Source organism: Pogona vitticeps, chromosome 2, assembly GCF_051106095.1.
Source record: "Pogona vitticeps strain Pit_001003342236 chromosome 2, PviZW2.1, whole genome shotgun sequence".
Taxonomy (NCBI): Eukaryota; Metazoa; Chordata; class Lepidosauria; order Squamata; family Agamidae; genus Pogona; species Pogona vitticeps.
This window is the reverse complement of record NC_135784.1, coordinates 94439654-94450850: the sequence shown is the minus strand read 5'-3', so window position 1 is coordinate 94450850 and position 11197 is coordinate 94439654. Positions and strand designations below refer to the sequence as shown.

The window sequence follows — 11197 nt, the reverse complement described above, 5'->3', positions numbered from 1 at the left end:
GAGGGCCCACACCAGTAAGTGGAGGGTGGCAAAGAGGGAGCAAAGGGCTGTTCCCCCCCCCAACAAACGTGTCAAAAATCCGTTTGTTGTGTGTGTGAAAGGGTTAGGAACTACAACGTGGCCAAAAGTGGAATAGATAAACTTGGATATAACATCTGCAAAAGTTTGCCCACAGGACTACACACATGTAGCACTGTTGGAAATTTTTAAAGAGAAGAAACATTTCTGTTGGCTTTCAAAGCATCTTTGGCCTGATTTTTCCTCTTCCCCCACCCCATCTCTGTTTGGATTTTTTAGCCCTCCCAACCCTTCCCAGACCATGTTTTCACAAATCTGGGCATGATCTGTGTTTATACTTTTGAAGTAAGCTCTTTAAAAATATAGGTGGCTAATGTCTTCAGTATGTATGAAATATACCATATGCCGTGAAACAAAAGGGTCTCTGTGCTATTAAAGTTTCAGCCCCACACTCTCCCTCCCTTTCCTTCTCTCTCCCCCCCTCACCCTTCCTTCCTCTGTTCCTGCTCAGGCAACTCGGAGGGGAGGGAGAAGGAGGGAGAGGGAAAGAAAAGGCCAGTTGCTCTCTCTGAGATGCAGACCGTGGTGGATGGAGAAGGACGACTCCTGGGCCAGCCAGTCAGCATAGCCAGCTGTAGGACCTCATTTTGCTGCAGCAGGTAAGACTTGGGTGTGAGGGAGTCACTAGCAGGAGCCGCGAGGGGCGGGGGGGGAGAACGTGTCTCCGGATAGTAGGTTGGAGCTGGTTGGGGGAGATGAAGCCTAAGAGTAATCAGAAGTTACTGTAGGTTGATTTCACAAGGGCAAGTGAATGGGAACAAAGAGACCTGGAATGTACTTTGTTTGCCTCATGATCCTCTTATTATAAATGTCCGTGAAGTTCCTTCTTCACAAGCATTGCTTTGTCGTGGTGCCAAAGCAGAGGATGTTTCCTGTCATCCCAGTCTGAAGGAGACATTGCTCTCAATAGGAAAACTGACTGGGGAAGTCATTACCTTTTCCTTCAATCTGTGAGGAGTGCCCCCTCTGCCAACCCTGAGTGTGCTTAGACCCATATTGGACTGTATGTCCTTGGTTATCAGAAAGCTGAAGGGCTTCTCTTCAAAGCCATGCACCTCTAAGCTACAAATATATATCCTTTTCTGCCTACTTTTTATTAAACAATGTGCCTTGCAATGTATGAGGGGCAGTGGAATAAAGTACAGGAGCATCACATGGTTTCAGGGGAAACGAATCAGCATGGCTTGTTGGATTTCATTATTTGATGGAATGTCATGGGGGGTGTCGGTGGGGGTGTTAAAAGAACCATTGGCAGTACATGTGGCAGGATCAAGCTCATTTAGCTTCACACAGCTATGTATAGAATTCCCTTTGGAGATGCTGAATTCAAATAAAAAGTGTGAGAAGTTAACATTATAGCCAATGTTTTGGTTATTTTGCAAATCTTTCCACCAGTTGATGGTGCTATCCTACGCATATCTACATGGAAGTAAGCCCATGTAAGTCCAATTAAGTGTATGTAGGTAAGCAGGGAACAGGCTTATAGCCTCAGCTTCACATTTGTCTTGTCAGATTACGTATAGGATACCTGCCTAGCCACACACCCCAACACTGGCTGCTTGAAAAGGTGCTAAGATTTCTGCAAGCCTTGGAAGATGCCTTTCTATCTGTTGCTTTTTGGATGACTGAAGTTGTTAATCAACAGAATGTCATTAGATTTGCCTGTCCTGCCATCATATTGAGACAACTGTTGGTAGCAAAGAGAAGGAAGAAAAGAAAGGAAGAGGAAAAAGAGTTTAAAAAGAAATAGCTGGGAAGAAGAAAGATAATTATTATGCTACAGAAATGATAGTATGCCATACAACGAAAGCTTTGTGGCTCTCATTTGGTCCTGCCTTCCTTCATCACATTCTCACTAAACATGTAGGCACAGGTGAATCTAGAAGGAGGACCCTAGAGTCATCTTGCTGACAAACCCACATTTTGTAACAAAAGAGTTGCAGAACAAAAGACAAATCTGCCAGCACCAGTCTCTAGATGTCAACTCCAATGGAACACAACCATCATGCCTCTGCCACAGCTCGGACATAAGGCAGACAATCCACAAGGACTGAGGGTATCAAAACTTGCCAAGAAATCTAGGAGAATCAGCAAGAGTGCAGTCCGTTCCCCACCCTTCTCTTGCCATAGGTCTTCTATGAGAGCAAATAAGGTGGGTTCTGTTCCAACCAAAATTGGCAGGCATCTAAAACATGGGTAGAGGTAATCTCTATTCATTAAGGAATGGCTGGGATTACCCGGGAAAATGAGAGGGGCCAGAACTGCTGCCGCAATCTCTCCCACCTTCTCTCCCAGCTGTCACAGCAGTGAACATCTGCAGAGTGCTGTCCACTGTCTTCTCCTAAAACATTTCCAAATTACAATGAGTAAATTGCAATGAGGTTTCCTTCCCTCCTCCAGGAAGAACAGGCTCAGGCATTTCCCAAGCTTTCTTTCTGGAAGCATTAAATATTTCATATCAGTCATCAACCACAGCACTACCCTTACATCTACTTCTCAGTGAACACAATGTGTAATTAGTTTAAAGCCAGGGTTGTTGCTTTGAAATGCAATCACACTGGGTGAAATCTTCCTTTCAAGGCTGAAATGGTGCTGGTGAGAAATCTAAATTGCTGCTGCAGAAATTGCATGGTCTTGCTGCCCTGTGGCAATTCTAAGGCTGTGCCATACTAACTTCTCTGCCAACGAAATGTGTCACTGCGGCAAAGCATCTGTCTAAACTATATGGTTTTGCCTTATATCTAGCTGCCAGACTGATGCTTGGTAGTGTTCACCTCTGTCACCTAGTGCAGTGGTCCCCAACCTTGGGCTTCCAGATGTTCTTGGACTTCAACTCCCAAAAATCCTGGCCAGCAGAGGTGTTGCTGAAGGCTTCTGGGAGTTGTAGGCCAAGAACATCTGGAGGCCCAAGGTTGGGAACCACTGACCTAGTGGACAGTGGGAAGGGTGGGATATGGAGGAAGTGAATGGAGTCCCTGCCCTTCTCTGTCCCTGTTTACCTACTGTTCAGAACTGGAAAACCTACCTTTTGGACTGCAGATTCCGGAATCCCCCAGCCAGCATAGCCAGTAGATTCAGGAAGCCATGGTCCATGTCTGCAACTTCTCCAAGACCAGCAGTGTTAAGACTCAAAAGTACTAAATTTGGCTGACGCCTTTAGATACTGACCCAAATTCTACAGAGAGTGTGGCTGTATGGCCAAATTGGAGTGGGCTGGATATGACTAAAGTAGGGTCCCTTAAGGTCCCATAGAAACGCAGTACTGTATGTCATTTAGTGTGATCCTTGCCTTCACACACAAAGATCAGGAAACCATGTTGCACCACAAGTGATCCTATTGGTCCTTTCTCTCTTTAAAGGGAAAGGGGAGAAAAGAGGGGAAATGGGAGGAAACTTCTAATTTTTTAAAAAAATCTGAAAGGCATAAAGCATTAGAACTGCCCTATGAGGGCTCTTTTTTAAAACAAAGCAAAACAAAATAAAAATCCCCCAAAAGATATGGATAGTCATGGATCAGGGACAGGCTGGTTGACAATGGCCCATACGTTATGTGGTTGCCAGGGAAAAATGTACCAGCTTATCCCCAGGTCAGGCCAAACCATGGGGTAAATCCCTGTCTAGTCTCACTCTGCCATTGTAATGCAGCTACTGCAAATGTTGGCAGCAAATTGCCACATGTTAAGAAGTGAACATAGGCACGTGTTGCTGTGCACCAAGTTGCACAACTTGACATGCAAGAGCAAATGCCTGTGCTGACTCCTTAGTTTTAGGAATTGGTGAAAAATATTTATGACAATTGTGTTACACTGCTAGCCATAACTAATAAGATTTTCATCATTCCATGCTATCTCCTCCCACTCGTCCTTCAACATATGCACGTATGCAACATTTTCTAAGGTCTTCATTCAGCCCTCTTGTTTTGGCATGTGAAACCTACTGAACTATTAGTTGGCACAACTTTTCCATCATTTATTTATTTATTTATTTATTTATTTATTTTATTTTATTTTATTTTATTTTATTTTATTTTATTTTATTTTATTTTATTTACAATATTTTTAGCCGCACCATTGCCAGTGGCTTCTGGGCGGCGTACAACATTAAAACTTAAAAACATTAAAACCATTTAAAAATACAATATAAAATATTAAAATAGCATATATCATGTGCTTTCAGAAGAAATTTTGAGAACATAGATTGTTCTTTATTGTTTATTTATTTAAAGCAGTTATATTGCACCAAATGTATTTCAGTGCACCTATATAAATATACTTTTGGAAGCTGCCTAGAGTGGTCGCAAGACCAGATAGGCAGGATATAAATAAATAAACAAACAAACAAATAAGATATAGATAGATAGATAGATAGATAGATAGATAGATAGATAGATAGATAGATAGATAGATAGATAGATAGATAGATAGATAGATAGATAGATAGATAGATAGATAGATAGATAGATAAAATACTGAAATAAAGCATCTATTGTGATTAAAAGAGACATGTAAAGCTTTGCAACAGGTGCTAATACCTTAAAACAAAATCTTTCACAAATACTTCCACATAATGGGATGCTTACCCCACTTAAAATAATCTTCTTTAATGACTTACAGAGCCCTAACTTGCTTCAGTCCTATGTTGCTGAACAACCAACTCCTCCCAAATGTTTTCCCAAGGTCCCCAGAATCCATTGTGGTCAGTGCCCTGAAGGTATTTTCTGTGTGCCAACTCAGAACATCAAGGACATGGGAGGGGCCATGAACAGACATAGCTCCCTGTAAGCCTAAACCTCAGAATATTGTTTCAGAGATGATGCAAAATTTTTTGTTCAGACTTGTTCAACTTGAAATGACCACAATTAAAGAAGAGCAAGTTGTAACACTTCTGATTTTGTACTGTTTGCTGTTTCCATTGTGATGACAATAATATTATCTGATTTTATGTGTTTGCACATTGTGTTGTATTTTCCACTCTATCCCGGATGTCGGTGTTGGTCAAAGCCAGTTAAGACATAAGATATTTCAGACTTGAGAAAAACATGCAAACCACGAAGCCCAGAACATCCCCCACCCCCACCCCCCCACACAATTTGGCTTCAAGCCATGCTTGCTGGGGAATTGTGAAAGTTTTAGTTTGGAAAAGGAACTTTCCCAACACTCTGAAATGTATTAAAGCCAACTCCAAACTGTTAGTTACATTCTTGAAGGTCATCTTCTGCATTGTTTTGGTAAAACCAAACCCACAGTTCACTGAGAAGGAAGCATACCTGGTGGATGGCTCAGCAGGAAGGTGTTAATGCACTCACAACCTGTGGGCTTCCCACAGGCATCTAGTTGGCCACTGTATGAACCGAATACTAGACTGAAGGCTCCTCCAGATGAGAAAAAGTTCCATCTGAACATGTTGTGGTTGGCTGTTGCTTGTTCCAAACAGTGCTTAAGTGAGATTAATGTCTAAACCGAACTTTGGAAAGCATCTCTCCAGGAAACTACTGACATCTTTCTAAACCCCCCCCATGCCCACCCAATAAGTCTACTTCTGTGTTGCACCTTCAGTTATGGAGCTGTTTGTGTGGGGACTAAGTGGAAATGTAATGAGGAGCATGGCCATTCCCCACTCCCCAAACTGCCTCCATCTTTATTTATAAACAGCATGCAGAAAGCTCTTGTGCTGAAAATTCTGGATCACAGAATTATAGGCCCCATGATCCCTTGATACATTGGCATATTTACGGGGGCTGCCTTGGCCGTGGGACGCAGTATAGTGCAAAGCTCAGAGGGGAGGGGAGGACAACCCCACCCATAAGTCATGCTTTGCAAGTGGGACAAAAAGCACTAAAATCACTGAAATGTGGGGAAATGTCACCATACTAAACATGTCATGGTCATTATCACTTGTGCGGAAGGCCCAAAAACAACAATACAGAATCCGCTACATGAAGGGAACAAATGCTCTGAATAGCTGCTAAATTAGTCTGTGGTGATATATAACAGGGCCCTTCTGATATCCTTAAGAGGAATGAGCAGATGTATGTAGGCAAAGGTAGTCTGGCCCAAAACTGAGGTACAGTTGAACATGGTATGCAAGTGCATGCTGGTGTTTCAAAGCTTTGAGCATCAGCACCCACAGTACAGAAAACAGTTTCTGAGAGATTCTAGGTTTCATCTAAGCCTTTCTATTGTCCCTCACTATTAGAGATGCCCGCCCTACTGCCACTTCCTCCACAACCACCATCACCGTCCTGAGAGGCAGCAGGCCTGGCCTGTTGTACAGAAGACAGGCCTGCTGTCTGTGCACATGTGCCCCCCGCAATAGCATGAACCTGAAAAACGAACCGTAAACCAGTTTGTTTTTTTGGGGGGGTTCATGATAGTTCATGGCTCATGGTGTGTGGCTAGCTTCAAACCTCGAACCATCACAAGCCACCAGTTTGCCGGTTTGTGCCCATCTCTACTCCCCGTGCAGCCTTCTCTGGATGCCCTCTGCTAACTGAGGCATGGCTTGGCTTAAAGGGGCAGACCTCTGGCTTTCCAATTGGTTTCATTCTTTTTGATTATCTCTTACCAGCTGCACTGTCTGCATTTTTTGGAGGAGAGTGATCTGTGATCAAGAAGGCTGCTGTCTCGGTGATGTTCGGCTCAGAGGTTCCGTCCTCTAGGGATCATAATTTGGGTGAGTGAATCAGCTCCGGTTTAGATGGGCCAGGCTTTAGAGAGGCCTATGGTACGTAGCTTGGTTCAGGCTTCAAGTCTATTAGAGCCCCCCTGCACTTAAATGTGTTGCCTGATCTCAGGTCACTTGGTCTGAGTCTCAAGAAAAGGCTATGATTCCCCATCATCCAATAAGGGAGACCAGTCTCAGAGCAAATTGTGCTGGAGGAGAAAATTTTATTGGTGTGCAAGAGATGGTTTTAAAGCCTTAGCACCCACCTGGCAGCAGTGTGAAAGTGCTTGCCTGGGTGTGGCCTTTCTTTAACTCCCAACCCTGTCTTGTCTTGTCTCAGTGACATCGTAAGTCCAACTGCTGTGATATTATAAGGGGGTGCACTCTTGGTCTCAAGATTGGGCCCTGAAATCCATGGAGTAGATGGATGCTTATTTGGGAACCCTCCTATATACAGTATGTGCTATTAGCTCTCCTGATGCTCACTCTACTGGTTAATCTCTCTCCACCCCCACCCCACCCCCCAAATGTGTTGATAATATGAGAAGGCACAAAATACAGTGAGAAGAGACAAGGTGGTCAGAGAAGGAGTGAGAGAGGAGGAGATTGACAACAAACAGGACTGTGGAAGTGGATGAGATTTTCAGTTCCTAAAGGCACCTGGAGAAAGGCAACAAGAGAATGTGGAGGGAAAGGAAGAAGTGAGAGCTCATTTTAAAATAACCTCCTCTAGACTGTCTTTGTCCAAGTTTTAAAAGCAGCACTGAGTGTTTTCTCAGATCACATTACTGGGTAAGCTCATGGGCTTAATGAAATCCAGTGCATCTCGAGACTCATGCAACGCAAGCCAGACAACATCACGGTAGCCTACTAGCTTTCCTTTTATGAACCTCCTTTTGCACCATCAGTGCCTCTAGCCTAAATGCCTGATCGGCATAGCTAGCGCTATGCAAAAAATCAGGAGCAATAAACAATGTGGGGACAGAGAAGTTGGCGAGTTTTTTTTTTTTAAGCAATAACATTTGAACAGACATCTGGAATATTTGTTTGTGTGTGAAAGTAACTGGATGGAGTGTTTGTGTGTGTGAAGCATGAAAAAAAGTTTTGTATGGTGTAGATTCTGAAAAGCATGTAAATAAACACAGGAGATGTGAAGGAAAACAATACCCCCCCCCCAAATTTCCAGCCAAGATGCAGAACCTACAACCACTAACAGAGCTCCAGTTGCTCATATAAGCCAACAAGAATCTCTTTAGACCCAAGGTAGTTGAGGCTATTTCAAGAGACCCTGGTTTCCTTCACAAGAAGTAAATCACATTTAACATATTCTCACAATATTATATAGCTCAGATTCATATTACTAGCAAGTACGGACAGAAACAGCCAGATATATTTGTGTATATATTTAGGTATCTCACGTATTTGAAAGCATTGTTATCGAGGTATTTAGACACCGGTGCCCTGCTGTTCATACAGTGCTGCTTTTGTCCCCCAATAGTCCAACTCAACAGAGCCACCATGCCATTATGAAGGCTGAGGCACTCACCTCAGGTTACAGTCACTGCAAGGCAACAGGAGTGGGGTAGGCCAAAAGCTCTTTGGTGTACTAAGCTGGATAAGGCTATGATGGCCGCATTAAATGCCCTGAAGTGTCCCTTAACAGCCCATCGTTATCCCAGCTTTTGCAATATTCAGGGAAAAACTGGATGGTGCTACTTGAGGGAGAGAACTTTTAAAAGACCAGCCTACTAGATTCAGGGTGTTTACTAGTCAGGGAAGCTATCCTAGATTATTTTGGGTTGATTTGAAGTGTCCTAGTATCAGATCAATGGCCTTTTCTTCACATGGAATGTTTTATTATCCCAGGCAATTTTTGAGGCAAGAGTCTACACCACTCCTCAAATTGCTACAGTTCTCACCAGGATCATAGGTACTGTAGGCCATCCTGCTCTGTCATTAACGCTACCCTCTTCCCAGCCTGTGCACATGGCGTAGTGCTGTATTGCTATGACAACATCTGAAAGGGTGGTCTTCATCTGACATGGGGGATGTTCTTGTTGACCTGGCATATCCTTCAATGCAGTATGGTATGCCAGTCAATTGACCACTTCTTGCCTCTCCTTTGAATATTTTTTAATGATGCTTGTCCAGTTTAGTTCTATGTCCAACAAGTCCTGCAGTTTCAGAAATCGTTATATCAATGCAGTACTATTTTTATTTATTTATTTATTTTTGGACTTATATACCACCCCATAGTGCTACAAGCACTCTCCGGGCGGTTTACAGTTTCATTATATAGGCTACACATTGCCCCCCCCCCAGCAAGCTGGGTACTCATTTTACTGACCTCAGAAGGATGGAAGGCTGAATCAGCCTTGAGCCGGCTACCTGGGATTTGAACCCCAGGTCGTGAGCACAGTTTTAGCTGCAGTACAGCGTTTTAACCACTGCGCCATGAGGCTCTTTGTCACTTGCCAATTTTTTTTTCAAAATGCCACCACCTCTTCGGATCCTCTTTGGATCACATGTGCCAGAAACAAAAAATAAATGATACAAGCAGAATCTCTACAAAATAACACCAGCTCCTGCCAGCTGTAGAAAAAGCAACAAATGCCCATGAAAAAAAAGGACTGGGCTTATACGTGTTCAGATGCACATTGTGGAGTCAGTGGGAAATACATTGACTTTAACTGTGCCAACTCTGGCTCGAACCATGGAGTAAACTGTAGTCTATGTGCACACTCAGATTTCTCACTTCTAATGTTTCTCTTGCAAATGTTGGGACTAAGCTATATAGAAAATGCAAAAAAAGATATAAATGGCCTCCATTCTTGATCAGTCCAAGATGACCCTGACTCAGTCTGGGGTCAGCCACATTTTCTGAGACATCTTGCACCTTGTAGACCCACAGCTTGTTGGGGAAAGGATATCTTAGCACATAGGGACCAATTTTCTTTCGCTTACAGCACTTGGGTCAAACTCAAGCCCACAAGCCTGCAGGATGCTGACCACCCATCTTCCCACACTCTTGAAATGGATTTCATTGCTCCCAATTTTTGAATTAAAAATATATATTTTTGGAAGGAACAGCAGAAGTCTATGTTCCCATTTTTCAGCCATGCTAATCTTAACTCTCAGCAAACAGTGTTAAACCCTCCCTGATCTGAAGCTACATGTACAACTGTGGATGAAAGGTATTTATCACCTCACATTTTAACACCAATCAGCTTTTGCATTACTGACACTTCTGTCTATAGCAATACTTTGCTTCTTACTGGGTTTATGAGGCACAAGTGAAGGAAAGAAATATAACCTGGGTGGTGTGGGTTTTTCTAGGGAAAGGAACAAAATCGTCTACACATTACAGTTATTAGGGTATCCATGTGTGCTGCTTTAGAAAAACAATCATTTCTTTGGAGGTGTTCGAAGGGCTGGGTGGGAAGGGCAATGTGGTTTATGGTCATACTGCTGAGCAAGGGGCATCAAACCAGGGATGTAAAGGACACTCATGTACTTCTTCATTCTTCCCAATTTGGGCTGTCTTGGATGAGATACCTCAAAGATGAGATACCTCAAAGATGAATTCTCAAGATTCTGCGTTTCAAGACAAGGGGTGCCATTTTCTCTTGCCTTGGACTTCATGATTTGTGCAAACAGGCACTGTGAGAAACTAGGGTCCGTTCCCTTTGAGAAGCAAAGCACACATGCACAGCAAGCAAAGAAGGACCTCTAGAAGTACCTTTAAAAGGTGCGGACAATCCATCCAATGCTTGTAATTTTTGAAAACCTATGCCTTTGCGATTTTGTGCAATTTTTATTTGTACAAAATTTTGATCATTCTTATTCTCTTTTCTCCTGAGCACCACAACATCCCTTGCCTCCTTATGAGGTGAGAAGGAAAATCTTGCTGTTCCTCATCTTTGTATACGAGGGTGAGAGAAATAAAGATCTTGACTTCCAGCTAGTGCTGAGCCACAATGTCTCATATTTGTTTGTTTGTGATTGTTTGTTTCATTTTTATAAAAGAAAATAGAAATTTTTGAGAAATCTGGGTGGGGGGGGGTTAACTGCTAAATACCAGCAGCCTAGAGTCCATGTGCCAGAAATGCTTTAAATCCCCCCCCCAATTGAGTTGAGCCTCTATGTGCTTGAACCATAGACCATGTCAGCCCTATAATGCTGGATGATGTATCTGCCTTGGAAAATATTCAACAAAATGGTCTCCCTATCTCTCAGTCTCACCTCCCATAAGCAGGATGGAGAATTTGGGGCATGACTTGACATCTGCTTCTAATAGGTTTGGCTTCTAGCCCTCTTCTGTTGGCTCACTGTTTCTTCGCTTAATGTACCACTGACAAACAGCTATAGATCTTCACTGAGAACCAGACTCACCAAAATTTTTCTGAAAAGAATATTCGGGGGGAGGGAATGTCTGAAAATGTTCTTCTTCATCTTC

General features: G+C 43.0%; 1 protein-coding gene across 1 annotated transcript in view; it reads left to right on the top strand.

Moving 5' to 3' along the window:
• Positions 1–544: 544 nt before the first annotated feature.
• SYNPO (synaptopodin) overlaps positions 545–11197 on the top strand; it is an 85780-nt gene continuing 75127 nt past the window's right edge. Inside the window, exons 1-2 of the mRNA XM_020806797.3 lie at positions 545–677; positions 6646–6750. The gene's annotated coding sequence lies outside the window, so the exon portion shown is untranslated. The remainder of the gene's footprint in view (positions 678–6645; positions 6751–11197) is intronic.